Below are 5,775 nucleotides of genomic sequence, written 5' to 3'. Positions count from 1 at the left end.
CATAGAAGAAGCTTCCCAAGCATATAAATTTGAATCATGGGAGCGAGTAGGAAGAGAACTATGGGATGGTGTACAATTAGGCTCGGAGGAAGCGTGGCGCCTCACAAAGACATTTTGTCTAATATGGCCTATGTTTGAGCAGTTAGTTGCTATTGCGTTTTGGGAAGCGCTCCATGGAGAAGAAAAGGAAAACGGGTCTGAAAGTTCTGAATGTACCAACAATACTGAGCCAAATCAGTGTAAGAAAATAGATAATAAGAGAAAGGTAACCTCACCTAAACAGGCATGTCCGGTAACTTTGGCCGAACAAGAAGTATGGGGGGGAGTGGATGAATATCTCCCCCCGTGGGAGGGGGAGGAGCGACCACCCCCCACAGCACCTGAATGGGAAAAGCGACCACCTCCCACAGCACCCGAATGGGAGGGGGAAAAGCGACCAACCCCCACAGCGCCCGAAATGGAAGTGGACCCAGTTAAAGTACCGATCCCAGATGGATCGGACGATGATAATGCCGTGGTTCAAAACATGCGACAAGAACTTCGGGGACAGGCAGAGAAAATGACAGAATTATTAGAACAAATGCGGCGACTAGACGGTGGGTCCAAGGCCAGAGATGTGAAGGCAGCATATAAGGCTGCCCACAGGGCTATAGTGGAAGGGTTGGAAAATGTAGATAAACAATTAGAGCAGTGGGAGGCATGAAAAGATGCCCCTAAGATTCAAAAGAAAGCAGCTGGAGCAAGTGACCCAGCTGAAGAAGGATTGTTGCTGGAGCTCCCAGCCACTTCCACTGCAGGTGGAAGTAATGATGAGGAAATGCCACCTGTTAATCCAACATTTAATGCGGGAGCACGGTATAAAGGGCTCATAGAGAATGCTCAGTTACAAGGAGAATTTGTATTTACACCACTAGCAGCTCCTGTAGTAACAGGAGCCCAGGGCCCCAGGTGGGAACCTCTCGATTGGAAATTTGTTCAAGGCATACAAAAAACAGTAATGCAGTATGGGCACGACAATAAGTTGGTGAGAAATCAGGTCTCCGCTCTGTTTAAATATTCCCATATGGTACCTGCGGATAGCAGAGCGATAATGGAGCTCCTGCTTTCCTCTACCGCTTACATGCTTTGGTTAGCAAAATGGCAGGAAAGATTAGAGGAAAAACAGTTGGAGAATCTAAATCGCAGTATGGACGATCCATTAAGGGTTGCCACCCTTGATCAACTGATGGGGAATGGGCGTTACCGGGCAACCGAGGCCCAGGCAGCGCTCCACCCCAGGATACTACAGCAATCAAAAAATGCAGCGCTAGCCACTTTTCTTGCACTACCACAAATAGGAACGCCACAGTTGCCATACACCAAAATAACACAAAAGCCGAATGAGTCTTTTTTCAACTTTGTTGATCGACTGAAGGAAGCCTTGGATATGGCACCTAATGTGCCTGCAGAAATGAAAGCAATATTGGCAAAGGATCTTGCAGTTCAAAACGCAAACCAAACTTGCAAGCAACTGTTAGTTACTTTGCCACCAGGAGCTTCAATTGTCCAAATGATAGAGACCTGTGCCCGAGCGCCATTGATGGAGGAAGAACAAAAAGCAAAAATACATGGTGCGGCTTTGGCCGCAGCAATTAAAGGAGAAAGAATGTCTAGAAAGGAAGACAAGAGATTTCAGGGGACATGTTTCCTATGTGGTCGATTAGGACACATGAGGAGGAAGTGTCCTAACAGATTCAGGATGGAAGGTATAGCCCCGAGAGGATTTAATGGGACCTGTACGAGATGTCAAAGGTTCGGGCATAAGGCAGCGGAGTGCCGATCACGGTTCCGCAAAAATGGCACGCCAATACAGGGAAACGGGAGCCGCCGCGTTGTGAGGGACGCGGCAAACAAGTATCCCCAGACAATGGCTGCCTCCACGAACTCTCCGCCGCAACCCGAGGAAGTGCAGGAGTCAACCTCTCTGTGGCAAAATCCACAGTGATCAGAGACTGACGTGCACATATTAGAATTGATGTGCACTGGTCCCCTGGGGAGGAGCTGAGAGCCAGCGACCCCCCCCTCCCCCCCCCCCCCCCCCAACTGCCACCCTCTTCTCCTTCTCCCGCCCCCCCAAGCTGCAGTGTCGCCGGGAGCAGGCCGGGGCGGGCGGACAAACCGGACAGAGTAATGAGCAGCGGATGGAAGAGCAGATTTGTGGTCCTCTCAGAGGTGGCAGTGAAGTGCAACTCTAGCACAGGAAAATGAGTGAGCTTGACCAGTTACGCCAGGAGGCCGAGCAACTGAAAAATGAAATCAGGGATGCTAGGAAAGCATGTGCTAACGCCACCTTGGCTCAGATCACAGCCAACATTGACCCCGTGGGGAGAATTCAAATGCATACTAGAAGAACACTCTGGGAACACTTGGCTAAAATTTACGCAATGCACTGGGGGACTGATTCCAGGCTTCTAGTCAGTGCCTCCCAGGATGGCAAGCTTATAATCTGGGACAGCTACGTCTCCTCCTAGCTGGTTATGACAACCTCAACTGCAATGTCTGGGATACACTGAAAGCCGATAGAGCAGGTGTCCTTGCTGGTCATGATAACCGTGTCAGTTGCTTAGGTGTGACTGATGATGGAATGGCAGTGACAACAGGATCGTGGGACAGCTTCCTCAAGGTCTGGAACTGAAAAGAGCGGCGGACTCCGTGACTGGAAGAACTTTCCAGCGGTTGAAAACTAAAAATGATAGCATATCCAGTCTGACCATACTAACTTGGAACCCCATCCTCCCCAGCTCCAAAGGGCAAGATTTTTTCCTTCCCCTGTTGCTGAAATGAAGAGCACAATTACCTTTCCAAGAAGAATTTCTGTGGTTGTAAGCAAAATGAAATTGTGTATTCCTTTGGGACCATTTTCTTTTGTCTTGGGAATTTAAAAATGAAACATTATCATAAAAGTGTGACCAGAATGATCATAGTTGTGTTTGCAACTATGTTGCTTTGTTTTTGTTTATAATATTTTGATGCATGATATTGCCAATTTTTGTTTTTTGTAAAAAGAGGGGAAAATGCTGAGGTTTACAGCTATGTTAATTTGTTTTTTGTAAATGTTACAATGTTTATTGCTAATTTTTGTTTTTTGGAAAAAAGAGGGGGAGATGTTGGGGCCTTAGTAAGAATATATAGTAAAGTGGAGTTTGTGGGGAACTGGACCGACGCCTAGCAACCGAACACCTGGAGGAGAACCAATCAGCTGGGAGCCTGTAGCCAATGAGTGCTGCTCCTCAGCGCATGCCCACCTGCACCGGTATAAAGTCCTGCTACAGACAACAGCAGGGGGAGTTGACCTCACTTTGTGTGGAGGTGTTGTTTGCTCCGGCTTGTGGAGAGGGCCCTGGCACTTGGCGCAAGAGTGACCCTCGACACTATAAGGATTTGTAAGTGGAAAAAAAAGTGAAACCTCATAAACCATAATGCCATAATATTTTCCTTATTAAAAGTATATTCAGTATTTTAACTGACAGTTATGGATAGCATAGAATTAGATCATTAGAAGCATATTTAAATTTCTAAGAATAATTTCTCCTTTCTACCCACTCATCCACGCTCTAATGCTCTAAGAAAACTGAGTATTCAAGATGCATTAGTTTTAGCTTTTATGACCGTAAATTGCCCTCCAAAGGAGGGCAAAAGGAGGGCAATTGTCAAAAGGCTCCTTGGTTATCAAAGGGGTAAGTGGAAAAGACAAGCGGGTGCGTATTATCCAGCCCTATTAGTGGATGTGGGTAATTAATTTCAGGTGCATAATTTTCTTTTTGTCCCAAATTGTTATTGCAATCTGCTGGGAAGGGATTTGATGGCTAAATTGGGAATGCAAATCAATATTGTAAGAGATGATAAAGAAATTAGCACTACTGTAACTTTGTGCAAAGTGTCTGATAAAGTTTATGCTGAAGTGAACTCAGAAGTATGGGCGGTTCCAGGAAATTAAGGAAAACTAGACATGGAACCTCTCTAAAATGCTTTAAAGCAACCAGGCCAGGCAGTCTCTAAAAAAACAGTATCCTATTTCAGAGGAGGGAGAAAAATGATAAAATAACAATTGACATGGACAGTCCTCCCGCAAGGATACACCAAGGCACCGGTCCTATTTGGACAAGCCTTGCAGAAAATACTGAAGGAATTTACCCCACCCCCAGGAGCCAGGTTATTGCAGTACATGGATGACTTGCCCCTATCAGGTGAACAAGAGAGGGTGGTGAAGGAAACTGATGTTTGGTGGGGGGGGCACAGATGGTGGAAGGAAGCGTCAAATATTAGGGGCATATTTTGATTGGAGGTTTAACCCAAAACAGCTCCAATGTTTTGGTATGGACACGGGAAGGAAAACAGAGCTTTAGAAAATTAAAAGATAAATTGACCAAGGCTCCGGCTCTAGCTCTTCTGGACCCAGAGAAAGAATTTGAATTATATGTGGAAATCAAGCAGGCTTATGCCAAGGGAATTTTAGTGCAAGAGAATGGAGGCATGTGAAGACCAGCAGCTTATTTTTCTAAAATGTTAGACCCAGTGGCTAAGGGGTGTCCTTATTGTCTGCAGAATTGTGCAGCTATGGCCCTAAAGGCAACTGAGGCCCAAAAACTGACCACAGGAGGATCCCCTGTTGTCAAGGTCCCACACCAGGTTGAGGTGTTACTAACTGAAAGGGCTTCTAACTGGATGACCAGATTTACAATTAAGAAGTGTGTGTGTGGGGGGGTTGTTAACCCAGCTTCTTGCCTGACTGGCCCTGAGGGAGAAAAATCGATGGTAAAGGATCTTCAGACTCGGGCTAGGGAAGATTTAAGAGGTACCCTTTGGCCAGATGGGGACAATGTGTTTATGGATGTATCTTCAAAAGTGGAAGGGAAATGGGCCCCAGGATATGCTATCATTAAGGGGAGGGAGCTGCTAGAAGGAGGAAAGCTGCCGTCTGCCTGGTCAGCCCAAACCGCAGAATTGTCTTCTCTAGTAAGAGCCTGTGAATTATATCAAGGCAAGGTAGTGAATATCTTTAAAGATTCTAAATATATATATATGGGGTGGTACATATGTTTGGAAAGCTGTGGGAAGAAAGGGGTTTATTAACTTGCCGAGGAAAGGCATTGGTACATAAGGATTTGATTACCTGCCTACTGGAGGTAGTAAACCTACCCAAGAAAGTCTAGATAATTCATATCAGGGGACATCAGACAGGACACTTGGAGGAGGCGGTAGGCACTATCCTCCCTGTCTTCTCAGTAGTCCAGGCATTACTGGAGAAGATGTCTTTTCTGCCAGAAGAATTAGAGATAATTAAAAGTAGTGGGGCAGAGGAAAGGAGGAGGCCACTGGGGCTCTGGAGGACTGATGAGGGCCTTCCTTAAAACCTACGCTGCCCTTGGTCTTTTTGTTCTGGTGAGAACAGGCTATTGAGGGCTGTAAGGCAAACAGCCGAGTCGCAAGAGAAGTTGCAAGGGGAGGATGACCCTGGGCTGTGTGCCCATTCCAATGATCCAAGTAGACTTTACTGAGATGCCCCGTATAGGGAGGCTTAAGCATCTTCTGGTAATGGTATGTCAGCTAACAGGATGGCGCGAGGCATTTTTGACTGCTGACTGCCTCAGCAACAACTGGATCTGTAATTAAGGTGTTCTTGGAACAAACAATTCCAAGATATGGGTTGGTAGAGGTGATAGATTCAGAGGCACTCATTTTCTGGGAAAGGTCCTTCAAGCTGCCATGACTGCCCTAGGGATTCAATGGGACTTG

Source organism: Tinamus guttatus, unplaced genomic scaffold, assembly GCF_059628265.1.
Source record: "Tinamus guttatus ecotype Peru unplaced genomic scaffold, ASM5962826v1 Tinamus_guttatus_pri_ptg000316l, whole genome shotgun sequence".
Lineage (NCBI taxonomy): Eukaryota > Metazoa > Chordata > Aves > Tinamiformes > Tinamidae > Tinamus > Tinamus guttatus.
Note: the sequence above shows the minus strand (reverse complement) of the source record.